General features: G+C 44.6%; 2 long non-coding RNA genes across 3 annotated transcripts in view; one reads left to right on the top strand and one right to left on the bottom strand.

Moving 5' to 3' along the window:
• LOC134346785 (uncharacterized) overlaps positions 1 to 7,762 on the bottom strand; it is a 37,886-nt gene extending 30,124 nt beyond the window's left edge. The window contains exons 1-2 of one of the 2 annotated variants that reach the window (XR_010018024.1): positions 7,409 to 7,762; positions 3,712 to 3,898 (exon numbers count right to left, since the gene is read on the bottom strand). This is a non-coding gene — a long non-coding RNA (uncharacterized LOC134346785). The remainder of the gene's footprint in view (positions 1 to 3,711; positions 3,899 to 7,408) is intronic. The other variant, XR_010018025.1, reaches the window with a different exon arrangement.
• Positions 1 to 14,698, top strand: part of LOC134346786 (uncharacterized) — a 28,039-nt gene extending 13,341 nt beyond the window's left edge. The window contains exon 3 of the long non-coding RNA XR_010018026.1: positions 14,579 to 14,698. This is a non-coding gene — a long non-coding RNA (uncharacterized LOC134346786). The remainder of the gene's footprint in view (positions 1 to 14,578) is intronic.
• The last annotated feature ends 718 nt before the right edge of the window (positions 14,699 to 15,416 follow it).

Genomic DNA, 15,416 nt, shown 5'->3' with positions numbered 1-15,416 from the left:
AAAAGAGAAAGAGATGCTAGGCAGAAATAGTTCTTGTATCAACGGAAGAGAGAGTTGCCTGAAGCTGGAGGATTCAGTACAGAATCTGAAAGAGGGCAGCATGCCCATGTGGAAGATGAGGTGTTGTTTCTCAGGCTTGAGGAGGGTATCAGTGGCCACAAACACAGAGATAAGAAGAGGATGGTGAATTAAAGTGGCAGTGTGCTAAAATTACAGGGTCACTCCTGTGGGCTGAGCACGGGTGCTCCAGGAAACTATCATCCAATCTGCATTTAGTTTCTGAATAGTGGTGTCATCGCAACACCAAAAGCAATGCTACCCTCTGTTCTCCTCATTACTCACACAAATGCCATCTTCAACTGCAGCAGCTGAATGCAGAGACATCAAACACACTCGTACAAGGATCAGAGTAGAAACATTGCAGGTCTCCTGGCGACGAGGTTTTGTTGTCTCTATCATTTCAGGAGAATCCAGCAATGAACACCAAGGAAACAAAGCATAGGATATAGAACAGGACAGCACAGGAACAGACCCTTTGGCCCATAATATTGTGCTGAACTATATTTAGATTTATTTATATATATTTCTTTATTGCCTACATTAAAACGTACTGTGAAATGTGTCATTTGCATTAATGACCAACACAATCTGAGGGTGTTGGAAGCTTAAACTTGTAATCTTACACCTAACTCACTTTCACTGACTGCACGTAAATCTGCTCATTCCCTGTAGAGCTTGTACTGGCTGCTCGCTATGCAGAGCTGATCCTCTCTGTGGAATTACGGGGGCTGCAAAGAAAAGAGCCCTCAGGACCATCACAGAGGCTGCTGAGTGAGCCTCCAGATGGCTACGGATCAAGGGGTGTGACCTGTGGACCAGTGCTGCTAGGACACAAGCAAGGGTCTGGTCGACCCTGACTGGGTCAGCAGGGTGAGGCTGTCTGAAAAACCGCTAAAACCTGATGACCCCAGGTTACATCATTGATGATGTGTGTCCCAGTGCATCCTAGAATGTATCTCAACGTCTGCATTTTTGTGTGTCCATCTAAGAACCTCTTAAATGCCTCTTTCACTTTTGCTTCTGCCACCATTACTGGCAGCACATTCCAGGTACTCATCAACCCTTGTGTAAAAGGAACTTGCCCTTTATATTTCCTTTGTTCCACCACTCCCCTCACACTTTAAATCCATGATCTAATATTAAACATTGTGACTCTGGGACAAAACAAAAATACCAGCCGAAGGGTCTTGGCCCGAAACTTCAACTGTACTTTTTTCTATCGATTCTGCCTGGCCTGCTGAGTTCCTCCAGCATTTTGTGTGTGTTGCTTGGATTTCCAGCTCCTGCAGATTTTCTTCTGTTTTGAAATAATACCAGCTCATCATTTTATGAACTTCTATCTGGACAGCCTGAGTATCTGAAGCTCCAAAGTAAACAACACAAGTTTGTCCTTCTCCTGACAGCACGTGCCTTGAATCCTGGTAAACCTCTTCTGCACCTTCTCGAAAGCTTCCACGTCCTTCCTGTAATGAGGCTACTATAACTGAATGCATTATTCAAGATGTGGTCTAAACAACATTTTGTAAAGCTGCAACATACTTTCCTGACTCTTGAACTCAGTGCATCAACTAATTGAGGCAAGCAAACCATACACTTACCTTACCATTTTATCAACCAGTGCAACCACTTTCAGGGAATTAAACTAGTAATTAAATGTCTAACAAAATGAATCCATTTTGCTTACACAAGTCCATATCTCTTCATTCTCTGCATCCAAGAGACTCTTAAAGAACTCAACTGAATCTCCCTCCACTACCACACCTGAAAGCACATTCCAGGCATCCACCACTCTGCTTTGAACTTACCCCCCCCCCTTTCACTTAAATGCATGTCCTCTAGTTTTAGATGCCTGCTTCAGGTATGAGGAGTAATGTGGAAATTGCCTTTTGCCAAACCTTGCCATCGACCAGCACAGACCACAGCTGGAGGAACGACAAAAAGGAGACTAGAGGCTAAAAGCTCTGAGGTGGAGCTCAAAGAGCAGCAGATGCAAGGGGCGAGGGCTGGAGAAAGTTGAAAGCTACCAGTGGATAATTCAGCCCTGCATCCCCAGCCACTTCTAACAGCTGAACGGAATGATGTACCTGGATGAAGCAGTCAGAATGATGTAACATGGAGAGCATTATGATGGCATCACCGTCTGATATGGAAGCACCAATGCACAGAATTGGGAAAAGCTGCAGAGGGTTGTAAACCCACCCAGCTCCATCACAGGCACCACCCATCCTACCATTGATGACATCTTCAAAATACGGTTCCTCAGGAAGACTGTATCAATAATTAAGGGCCCTCATTATCCAGGACCTGCCTGCTTCTCGCTATAAACATCAGGGAAGAGGTAGAGGAGCCTGATGACGCACACTCAATGTTTCAGGAACAGTTTCTTCCCATCCACCATCAGATTTCTGAATGGTCCAAAAAACCCATGAACACGACCTCACTATTTCCCACTCTTTCTACACTATTTGTTTATTTTAAGACATTTTATTATTGGAATTAATAGTTATTTTTATGTATTGTACTCCACTGCTGCTGCAAAACAACAAATTTCACTACATGTAGTAAGTCAACAATAATAAACCTGATTCTGTTTCTGATTCTGAAGCAGGCGTTGGTCCCAGGGGACACAAGATCCCCCTCCTAATAAAGAGATCTTTCTCATAAGACAGCTCATAATTGCCCATTGCAAATTACATCATAAACTCCAGACTATAAAATCACACACTAACGATGAGTCAGAACATCCCAGGTGAAGCATAAAATCCATTCCCTTCCCACAGTGCGTGTCCACCTGTTCTAAATATAACACATTCAGTGTACGACTCCCTGAACCCATATGCCAATGACTTTTGCAGGTCTCTGATTTTCTCTGAAAGGAGCACATTGCTGAAACATCTATGCTGTCTGCACAAGAATTGCTTTCTGATCTAAACATTGGTTGAAACCTTTACTTTTGCTGCACAGATTTAAATGCGGGTGTGCATGCCTGAATAATCAAGGGGCAAGAAGTCATGACTGACAGATTCCTTGTCGTTTTTGGTTTCAACTTGCTTTGTGTCAGTCTGCCCATGGTCTCCCCATAACACTGAGTGCTTGGTGGCAAGGACTCTCACCCCTTTTGGTCAGACCCCAATTCTTCCTCGAGAACTTTGCCTGAGTGGAAACAATGGAAATTGCAGAAGCTTTTGATTAAGCTCCTTTATAAGTTGGCTTCTGGGCAGCCAGCAGTGTCTCAAAGAAGGTAGCATCCATCCAAGAAGTGCTGCCTTCTCATTACCACTATTGAGAAGGAACTACAAGAGCCAAAGAAGTACATTCAACATTTTAAGGACAGTTTCTTCCCCACCATAATCAGATAACTGAATGGTGAATGAGCACTTGAATACTACCTCGTTATTCATCTTTTGCACTACTTATTTATTTTTTTTGTAACTTATCACGACTTTTGCTGTCACAAAACAAGAAATTTCACGACTTATGCCAGTGCTAATCAACCTGATTCTGGATTCTGAGTGCACTTGAGGATGTGGATGGAACCATAGCTGTGTCCCAGGGAATGAGCAGTCTCCCAGGGAATGTTTGTGAGAGGGTCAGCTGGTGTGCATATTTCCATGAAGGTGCAAAAGTGAGCATTGTTCACAACTCACTGACCTGCTGAGTTCCTCCAGCACTTTGTGTGTGTTGTTTGCAACCCACTTTGTTACATCTTGTAGGCCCATGGAGCTTCATGCAGCATTGCACTGTGTCCAAGGATTCTCACTTGAGGAGATGACCATCCAGCCGCCAGTGAGCCGCTTACATTTTCCTGCAGTCCCAATGACAGTTACCAGGATGCTACCTAGGAAAGAGGGTAGAAACATAAAGGAAAGGTTAGGCAAACTTGAGCTGCTCCCCTAGAGTGTTGGGGACAGAGAGGTAACCTTTTAGATGTTTTTACAATTATTTCAGGCATAGATAGGGAGACAGTCAGAATCTATTCCCTAGGGTAGAAACACCAAACACTAGAGGACTTGTTCTTAAAGTTAGGTGGGAGTATTTTAAACATGTGCTAGGTGCCTGAGAAATTAGAGCCAGCAACGGAATCAGGCAGTTTGGTGAAGTTCAAGAGATTTTTAGACACATGACTTTGAAGGCAATGGATGATACACAGGAAGAGGACATTTAATATAAATTGGCATCAAGATTTTCAGAACATTTCATCATGGCTGATCCAATTTTCCTCTCAACCCCAATCTCCTGCCTTCTCTTCACAAAATTCTCTCCCTGACTAATCAAAAATCTATCAACCTCTACCTTAGGTACACCCAATGACTGGCCTCCACAGCCATCTGTGGAAATTAATTCCACAGATTCATCACCCTTTTGCTAAAGAAATTCCTCCTCATCTCTATTCTAAATAGACATCCCTCTGTTCTGTGATCCTGCCCTCTGGTCCCAGACTCCCCCACTATTGGAAACATCCTCTCCACTACCACTCTATCTAGGCCTTTCAATACTCTGTGGTGACCCACTTTCTACACAAGCGAACCGGCTCACAAAATAGCCCACGAGCGGGGAGAGACTTTTGTAATGCACCTCTGACGTCGTTTCCGCCCGGAGAGGGCTGGAAGGGTACTGCTTAAAAGCCAGGTTCACGAAGTTTTAATAAACGAGTCTCGAGTGTGACTTACAGACTGCGTGTCGTCATTTCTATCTCTGTGTGTAGCACATCACTACATTGGTGACCCTGATGGTCCAAACGGGATTTGGACCAAAGATGATCGACTCTTCATCTGTTCACACACTTTGGCTAAAACTGCCAACTTTCTGGACGCTGCAACCATGCGTGTGGTTTGACCAAGCAGAAGCCCAGTTCCAGATTCGGCAGATATCTTCGGATTCCACACGTTACTATTACGAGCTCCCTTGACCAGGAGACAGCCGCCCAGGTTGAGGATTTCATACAGTCACCCTCCGAAGAAGGCAAATATGCGGCATTCAAAGCGCTGCTCTTAGAGACCTTTGGCCTCTCACGGCGTGAGCGAGGTGCCCGCTTGCAGCACCTGGACAGTTTGGGAGACAGGCCGCCGTCAGTATTAATGAACGAGATGCTGGCCCTGGCTGAAAGACACAAGCCCTGCCTCATGTTTGAGCAGGCGTTCCTAGAACAACTGCCCGAGGACATACACCTGCTGCTGGCCGACGCAGATTTCAGTGACCCCCGGAAGGTGGCGGCCTGGGCAGACGTGCTGTGGAAAGCCAAGAGGGAGCGCGGGGCATCCGTCGGACAGCTTACCAAGCCACGTGCCCAACAGCAGGCCAGACCAGGCCCGGCAACGGAGCGCACACAACCCAGAGGAAAGAGTGAGGAAGCCAATGAACAGTGATGTTTCTACCACCAGCGGTGGGGAACAGAAGCCCACCGCTACAACTTAATATATTTTAATAAGATCCCCCCTCATTCTGCTAAAATCCAGTGACTACAGGCCCAGAGCTATCAAATGTTCCTCATAAAATAAAACTGTGATTCCCAGGATCATTCTTGTGAACCTCATCTGTACCCTTTTCCAATGTCAGCACATCCTTTCTTAGATAAGTTGCACAAAATTGCTCACAATACTCCGAGTGAGGCCTCACCAATGCCTTATAAAGTCCCAGAATTATATCCTTGTTTTTATATTTTAGTCCTTTTGAAAAGAATGTTACCATTACATCTGCATTCCTCACCACTGATTCAATCTACAAGTTATCCTTTAGGGAACCCTACACAAGGACTCAAAAGTCCCTTTGTGCCTCTGATTTTTGAATTTTCTCCCCATTTAGAAAATAGTCTACGCTTTTGTTCCAACTGCCAAAGTGCATGATCATATATTTACTGGCATTGTATTCCATCTGACACTTCTTTCCATATTCTACTAATCTGTTCAAGTTTTTCTGCAGCCTCCCTGCTTTCTCAAAACTGTCTGCTCCTCTGCCTATCTTCATGTCGTCTGCAAATTTGGCCACAAAACCATCAATTCCATCACCAAAAAAAGAAGCAGTCCCAACATAGTCTCCTGCAGAAAACCACTATTCGTGGGCAGCCAACCAAAAAAGGATCCCTTTATTATCACTCTTTTCCTCCTGCCACTCAGCCAATCCTCTCTCTATCCATGCTAATATCTCTCCTGTAATAGTACGGATTCTTGTCTTGTTAAGCAGCCTCATGTGTGGCACCTTGTCAAAAGCCTTCTGAAAATCCAAGTACATAGCATCTACCGATTCTCTTTTTTCCATCCTGTTTGTTACTTCCCCAAAAAATTCCAGCAGATTTGTCAGGCAAGATTTTCCCTTAAGGAAACCATGCTGACTTTGTCCTATTTTATCATATGCCTCCAAGTACCCTGAAACCTCATGTTTTACAATTGACTCCAACATCTTCCCAACCCATCGTGCAACCTGTCCTTTTGTACTGATTATCCCTTCCCCAGAAGTGATCCCAGTGGTCTAGAAGGCCTGCCCCCATACCAGTTCTTCAGTCACATATTCATCTACCAAATCATCCTATTCCTAACCCCACCACCCCACCCCCCCATCCCCTGGCATATGGCACTGGCTGCATTCCAGAGATTTCCACCCTGGAGGTCCCACTTTTCAGCTTTCTGCCTAACCCCCTCAATTCTCTCTTCAGGTCTTCCTCCTTTTTCCTACCTATATCATTGGTGCCAATATGTATCAAGACTTCTGGCTGCTCACCCTCCCTTCTTAGAATGTCATGGACCAAATCCAAGACGTTCCTGATCCTGGTTCCTGGGAGGCAACCTACCATCTGTGTGTCTCTTTCATGTCCGTAGAATCTTGTATGTACTCCTCTGACAATGAAATCCCCTATCACCACTCAGTCATCTTCATTCTCCCCAATCCCCTCCTGAGCCACAGTGCCAGACTCAGGGCCAAAAATTTGGTTACTGCCCCCCCCCACCCCCATAGGTCCTTCCATCACGCTATCCTAATATTTATTATTGAGGGGAACTGCCACAGAAGTATTCTGCACTGGCTGCCCATTCCCTTTTCTTCTCCTGACAGTCACACATATACCTGCCTCATGCAACTTAGGGGTGCTTTTTCCTCCCTGTAGCTCCTATCTATTACCTCCCCATTTTCCAGTACGAGCTGAAGGTCATCAAGCTGCCATTCCATTTCCTTGACATGTTCTCTGAGGTGCTGCAGCTCGGTACACCTGGTGCAGGTAGGGTTATCTGGGAGGCTGGAGGTCTCTCAGAATTCCCACATCTCACTCAAAGAACACAACACAGCCACAGGAGATATTCTCTGCATTAACTATGCACTAAAAGATGAAGAATGAAGAAGAAGCTTAACAGAAACTTACCTCACCAAAATCTGCTAAGATGCCCCACTCTACCACGGCCCACTCCAACAATGGCTGCTCCACTTGTCCCTACCTTATTTTTCTTTGCCCTAACTGATGAATTGTGGTACGATTGAGTCACCAGAGAAAGCTGAAAGCCCACAAATGCTGTATTTTAAATTGCTCGACCCTACCTGTGTCTCTTGAGTGAACTCTTGAAATCTTGATCTCACAGTCTATGTTGTTGTGGCACTTGCTGTTTTGTTTGTCTATCTGCATTGCACTTTCTCTGCAACTGCAACATTATATTCTGCATCCTGTTTTTCTTCTGTTCTACCTCAATGCCCTTATGTATCTGTCCGAATGACATGCAAAACAAAAGCTTCCCATTATATTTCCTCTAGATTTGTACATTCTCTCTATCACTGGATTTCTCTCACAGCACAGGGCAAAGACCTACAAGTTAAGGTTAGTAAGTTGTTTGTATGTTGTGTTAGCACTGGAAGCATGGTGACATTTCTGGGCAAACCTCAGCACATTCTCGGAATATGTGATGCAAACCATGCACTTCACTCTACATTTCAATGTTTTGATGTGCCTGTGACAAACAAAGTTAATATTTAATCTTTAAATTGTTGAGCGTGCCTGCACAAAGTACAGAGAATCTTGGATCAAGTAAAAGTATTGGTATAGCTAGGGAGAAACAATCTGTGTACAGTTTGTAGGTAGCAGCTCCATCCTTTTTGTTTCTATATGGCTTATTAACACTGGTTGTCACTGCAAAGGGATCTGCTTAACTCCACAGTTCGAACACTAGATGTGCGATGCTCTTTTGCCCTTTTATTGTCTACGTTTCATTTTATCAGCAGGTTTTCCCAATGGTACATCTGCTCCTCGCTGAAGCTGTCACCATCCCTTGTCAACAACCAGTAAAGGGTGGGAGCTAAAAAGAAAAAGATTTACGAGAAAAACCTGTTCTAAGAGGAGTGAAAATTAAAAGCAGGAAACCTCAGAGAGCTGAGACTTAGTCAGGACCTGTACTCTTATCCAATTCCAATGATATAATGATTGCTGATTGTTGACAACTTTGTATCACAATTTCATGTCCAACTTCCTCCAAATCTCTTCACATGGTTTTTGGACTTGCCACATACATGAATATTTAACAGAAGGAGGAATATCTGTTTCTTCTTTAGAGCCGGTGCAGAGCTATCACTGTCAGTCCTGTAGCTGCATGAAAGTGACAGATGTATTCCCACCTGTCTGTTACATCCGGATCAAGAGCTAGTGCAGACCTGCACTTAGATCCACGCACAGATGACCAGACCAGATATAATGATCCTGTGTCTCACAACTCCAGATCCAAACCCAGGTTCAAAGAGTCATACAGCACGGAAACAGGTTCTCTTGACCCAGCTGATCCATGCTGACCACAGCATCCTCACCACTCATCCTAGTTGCCCATATTTACCCATAGCACTACAAGCCCTTCCCCTCCATGCTTCCGTCTAAGGCCTCTGAAATCTTGTAATTGTACCAGCCTTGATCACTGCATCTGGTAGCTCAATCCAGGTACTTACCACTCTCTCAGAGCTTGTTTAAATCTCTCCCCTCTTATTTTCTAACCTCTGCTTTGTGGTTTTCGACTCTCCAACCCTGTGTAAAAGATGTTGTGGGGTGAGGGTTTGTGCCCAGGTTAGAGCTGGTTGAAGCTACAACCCTCTAAAGCCTCTTACAATCATTTGTATTGGTGCCTCCATACCAGATGGAGATACAACCAGTGAGAATGCTCGCCATAGTACATCTTCAGAAATTTCCATTGGTGACATACCAACACTTTCTGCATTCTTTCTGGTTTAATAATTTAGTTTCTAGTTTTTTGGATCGGGACAAGAAGGGTGGCATGAGAGCTAAATTCTGAAGGAAGGCAGTTTTTTTTTTAAACTTCTTAGAGTACAAGAAGAACGAGACTGCACAGGCATGTGATGTAGACAGGACAGCATGGAGAGTTTAAAAAGGAAGGGGACTTCCAACCGGTGGGTTTTTGGATCGGGACAAGGAGGGCGGCGTAAGAGCTAAATTCTGAATGAAGGTAGTTTTTCTTTTAAAACTTCTTCGAGTGCAAGAAGGACGAGACTGCGCAGGCGCATGATGTAACAGGACAGCGCAGAGAGTTTAAAAAGAAGACCACCCTATACAGCGGGCAGCGGTCGGAGTGAACAGCAGAGTGAGTGGTAGCAGAGTGTGGGACTTTGGCTCAACGGGCTTAGGCGGTAACGGGAAGAGGCGAGATTGAGGTACCAACTCTCTTTTTCCCCTTGGCGAATCAGCCCGGACAGATAGAGGGACAGCAGAGCTCACACAGCTAACAGTACGAGCTAATGGTTTAAAAAGTTTGTATGTTTGGCGAGGTGAGTGGGTGAGTAGACTTATTTTTCTTTGTTTCATTCCTGTAGAATTAGGTAGCATGCCTGCAGGGTTAGTGCTTTGCTCAGGGTGTCAGATGTGGGAATCCTGGGAGACCTCCAGCCTCCCTGATGGCCACATCTGCGCCAGGTGCACCGAGATGCAGCTCCTCAGAGACCATGTTAGGGATCTGGAGCTGCAGCTTGATGACCTACTGCTTATAAGGGAAAGTGAAGAGGTGATAGACAGGAGGGAGGTAGTCATCCCTAGGCTACAGGGGTCAGAAAACTGGGTGACTCTCAGGAGAGGGAAGGGAAGTGCCCGGATAGTGGAGAGCACCCCTGTGGCTGCCCCCCTCAGCAACAAGTATCTTGTTTTGGATGCTGTTGAGGAAGATGACCTGACAGGGGACGCCCACGGTGACCGGGTCTCTGGCACTGAGCCTGGCGCTGTTGTGCAGAAGGGAAGAAGGGAGAAGAGGAATGCGGTAGTCATGGGGGATTCCATAGTCAGGGGAACGGACAGGAAATTCTGTGAGCCTGATAGAGATACCCACATGGTGTGTTGCCTCCCAGGTGCCAGGGTACAGGATGTCTCGGATCGGGTCCAGAATATTCTGAAGGGAGAGGGCGAGCAGTCAGCTGTCTCAATACATGTTCGTACCAATGACATAGATAGGAAAAAGAAGGAGGTCCTGAAGAGAGATTTCTGGGAGTTAAGAAGGAAGCTGAGAAGCAGGACCCCCAGGGTAGTAATCTCTGGATTGCTACCTGTGCCATGTGCTAGCGAGGGCAAGAATAGTAGGATCAGGCAGATGAATGCGTGGCTGAGAGACTGGTGCAGGGGGCAGGGCTTCAGATTCTTGGATCATTGGGATCTCTTCTGGGGGAAGTATGACCTGTTCAAAAAGGACAGGTTACACCTGAAACCAAAGGGGACCAATATCCTGGCAGGAATATTTAATAGAGTTGTTAGGGAGGGTTTAAACTACTTTGTAATTTGGCAGTGGGATGGGAACCAAAATGATAGAGCAGAGGAGGGGGAAAACAAATAAATCTAAGATAGTGAGCGGTGAAGATGTCAGGAAGGACAGGCAGGTGATGGGGCAAATTTGCAGCCATTGGGATGAGTTGCAGTGCAATAAAGTTGCAGTGAAATCAAAGCAAAAAGTACCAAATACTGGACTTAAGGTGTTATACTTAAATGCACGCAACATAAGGAATAAGGTGGATGATCTGGTCGTACAGCTACAGATTGGCAGGTATGATATTGCGGTCATCACTGAGACATGGCTAAAGGATGCGTGTCTCTGGGAGCTGAACATCCAAGGATACACAATGTATTGGAAGGATAGGAAGGTAGGCAGAGGGGGAGGCGTGGCTCTATTGGTAAGAAATGATATTAAATCATTAGAAAGAGGTGACATAGGATCGGAAGGCGCAGAATCTTCATGGGTTGAGCTTAGAAATTGCAGAGGTAAAAAGACCCTGATGGCAGTTATATACAGGCCTCCAAACAGCTGCAGTGATGTGGACTACAAATTACAACAGGAAATAGAAAAGGCTTGTCAGAAGGGCGTGTTATGATAATTGTGGGGGATTTTAACATGCGAGTGGATTGGGAAAATCAGGTCGGCACTGTATTACAAGAGAGAGAATTTGTAGAATGTCTATGAGATGGTGATTTAGAACAGCTTGTTGTTGAGCCCACTAGGGGATCGGCTGTACTGGATTGGGTATTGTGTAATGAACCGGACGTGATTAGAGAGATTGAGGTGAAGGAACCCTTAGGAGACAGTGATCATAACATGATTGAGTTCACTGTGAAATTTGAGAAAGAGAAGCCGAAATCTGATGTGTCAGTATTTCAGTGGAGTAAAGGAAATTACAGTGGCATGAGAGAGGAACTGGCCAACGTTGACTGGAAAGGGACACTAGCAGGAAGGACGGCAGAGCAGAAGTGGCTGGAGTTTATGCGAGAAGTGAGGAAGGTGCAAGACAGATATATTCCAAAAAAGAAGAAATGTTTGAATGGAAAAAGGATGCAACCGTGGCTGACAAGAGAAGTCAAAGCCAAAGTTAAAGCAAAGGAGAGGGCATACAAGGAAGCAAAAATTGGTGGGAGGACAGAGGATTGGGAGTTCTTAAAAGCTTACATATGGAAACTAAGAAGGTCATTAAGAAGGAAAAGATGAACTATGAAAGGAAGCTAGCAAATAATATCAAAGAGGATACTAAAAGATTTTTCAAGTATATAAAGAGTAAAAGACAGGTGAGAGTAGATATAAGACCGATAGAAAATGATGCTGGAGAAATTGTAATGGGAGATAAGGAGATGGCGGAGGAACTCAACGAGTATTTTGCATTGGTCTTCACTGAGGATGACATCAGCAGTATACCGGACACTCAAGAGTGTCAAGGAAGAGAAGTGTGCGCAGTCACAATTACGACAGTGAAAGTACTCAGGAAGCCGAATAGTCTTAGCGTAGATAAATCTCCTGTACCAAACGTAATGCACCCTCGTGTTCTGAAGGAAGTAGCTGTGGAGATTGCGGAGGCATTAGCAATAATCTTTCAAAAGTCAATAGACTCTTGCATGGTTCCGGAGGACTGGAAGATTGCAAATGTCACTCCGCTATTGAAGAAGGGGGCAAGGAAGCAAATAGGAAATTATAGACCTGTTAGCTTGACATCAGTGGTTGGGAAGTTTTTGGAGTCAATTGTCAAGGATGAGGTTATGGAGTACCTGGAGGTATATGACAAGATAGGCAGAACTCAGCATGGTTTCCTTAAAGGAAAATCCTGCCTGACAAAACTATGGCAATTTGTTGAGGAAATTACAAGTAGACTAGACAGGGGAGATGCAGTGGATGTTGTGTACTTGGATTTTCAGAAGGCCTTTGACAAGGTACCGCACATGAGGCTGCTAAACAAGATAAGAGCCCATGGAATTACGTGAAAGTTACATATGTGGATAGATCATTGGCTGATTGGCAGGAAACAGCGAGTGGGAATAAAAGGATCCCATTCTGGTTGGCTGCTGGTTACCAAGGGTGTTCCACAGGGGTCTGTGTTGGGGCCGCTTCTTTTTACGTTGTACATCAACGATTTGGATTATGGAATAGATGGCTTTGTGGCTAAGTTTGCTGTTGATATAAAGATAGGTGGAGGGGCCGGTAGTGGTGAGGAAACAGAGAGTCTGGAGAGAGACTTGGATAGATTGGGAGAATGGGCAAAGAAGTGGCAAATGAAATACAATGTTGGAAAATGTATGGTCATGCACTTTGGTAGAAGAAATAAACGGGCAGACTATTATTTAAATGGGGAGGGAATTCAAAGTTCTGAGATGCAATGGGACTTGGGAGTCCTCGTGCAGGATACCCTGAAGGTTAACCTCCCGGTTGAGTCGGTAGTGAATAAGGCGAATGCAATGTTGGCATTAATTTCTAGAGAAATAAAGTATAGGAGCAGGGATGTGATGCTGAGACTCTATAAGGCACTGGTAAGACCCCACTTGGAATACTGTGTGCCTTTTTGTGCTCTTTATTTAAGAAAGGATGTGCTGACATTGGAGAGGGTTCAGAGAAGATTCACTAGAATGATTCCAGGAATGAGAGGGTTAACATACGAGGAACGTTTGCCCGCTCTTGGACTGCACTCCTTGGAGTTTAGAAGAATGAGTGGGGATGTCATAGAAACATTTCGAATGTTGAAAGGCATGGACAGAGTGGAAGTGGCAAAGTTGTTTCCCATGGTGGGGGAGTCTAGTACGAGAGGGCATGACTTAAGGATTGAAGAGTGCCCATTCAGAACAGAGATGTGAAGAATTTTTTTTTAGCCAGAGGGTGGTGAATCTATGGAATTCATTGCCACGAGCGGCAATGGAGGTCAGTTTATCTCAGGCAGAGATCGATAGGTATCTGAGTAGCCAGGGCATCAAAGGTTCTGGTGAGAAGGCGGGGGAGTGGGCTAAATGGGAGAATGGATCAACTCATGATAAAATGGCAGAGCAGACTCGATGGTCTGAATGGGGGACTTCTGCTCCTTTGTCTTATGGTCTTATGGTCTGATATCATGTTTTCTACAATAGGGTGGCCCAAACTATATATAAAACTGCAAGTGACTCCTCACCAATATCTTGTTGCATCATAACTTCCCAGCTCTTCTACTCAATGCTCTGACTAATGAAGGCCAATATACCAAATTCCTTTCTCACCACTTCCAGCAAACTATGCACGTGTACTCCCTTGGTGCCTTTGTCCTATAATGCTTCCAAAAGCCCTATCATTCACTGTATAAGTACTACCCTGGATTGATCTCCCAAATGATCTACCTCAGATTACTCTATCTGCCAATGGATTTACATCTATAGCCTTTGTCACTCTTCTCTCTGGTAAAGGAAGGGGGTTATATAATATCTGTTCACCCTGTCTAGATCTCCCACAGTTTTATTCAACTTAATTAAATTTCTCCACATCTCATCTATTTCACGTGACTGTAATTTTCCATCACTGCCAACAAAAGAGCTGATCATGAATTACAGGAGAAACAGAGACAGTATTGCCATGATCAACATCAATGGGACTGCAGCTGAGAGGGTAGTAGTTTCAAGTTCCTCGGTATACACATTACCGAAGACCTCACCTGGACTGTTTAGCGAAAAAAAGCTCAACAGCGTCCCTTCCACCTCAGGCGACTGAAGGAGTTCTGCATGAGTCCCCAAATCATTGAGAACATCTACGGGGGCACCACTGACCAAGATTAATAATCTTTTCTTCCTGACTAGTTGTATCACCACCTGGTATGGGAACTACACCAATCTTGATCGCTGGACACTGTAGAGAGTGGTACAGAGCACATCTGTGGAAGTGAACTTCCCTCCATTGAGGACATTTACAGCAGCAGGTGCGTAAAAAAGGCCTGGAAGATTACTGGGGACACCAGTCACCCCAACAACAAACTGTTTCAGCTGCTTCTGTCTGGCAAACTGTACCATAGCATAAAAGCCAGGAACAAAAGGCTGCAGGACAGCTTCTTTCTACAAGCTATTAGACTTATGAATTCATATGTCTGAACATTATGACAGTGACAATCATAACACAAAGATTTTTACTCCCTCACATTGTGGGATGAATGTAAGATTTAAATAATTTCAAATTCAATTTCTGTAGTGAGAGTGAAGGAGCTCAAAGGAGTAAGGAGTTTAAATGACAAAATAAAAGTACAGGATTTTCTAATGGGGAGATTCCTACAAGTTTTGATAGTCATCTGTACTTAATCACCCCAGAACTATAATTAGCAGAAGGCTATTAGATATAAACAAGAATAAACAAAAGATTATTAATCTTGGTCAACATTATTCATGCCTGATACCCATGGGTACAAAAAGGTATGAGAGGAAGATAAATTGCAAGATAAAGGTTAACAACAGGAATTCTGCAGATGCTGGAAATTCAAGCAACATACATCAAAGTTGCTGGTGAACGCAGCAGGCCAGGCAGCATCTCTAGGAAGAGGTGCAGTCGACGTTTCAGGCCGAGACCCTTCGTCAGGACTAACTGAAGGAAGAGTGAGTAAGGGATTTGAAAGTTGGAGGGGGAGGGGGAGATCCAAAATGATAGGAG

The sequence above is a fragment of the Mobula hypostoma genome, chromosome 5, assembly GCF_963921235.1.
Source record: "Mobula hypostoma chromosome 5, sMobHyp1.1, whole genome shotgun sequence".
In the NCBI taxonomy this organism is placed as follows: Eukaryota; Metazoa; Chordata; class Chondrichthyes; order Myliobatiformes; family Myliobatidae; genus Mobula; species Mobula hypostoma.
Note: the sequence above shows the minus strand (reverse complement) of the source record. Positions and strands in the feature narration are given on the sequence as shown.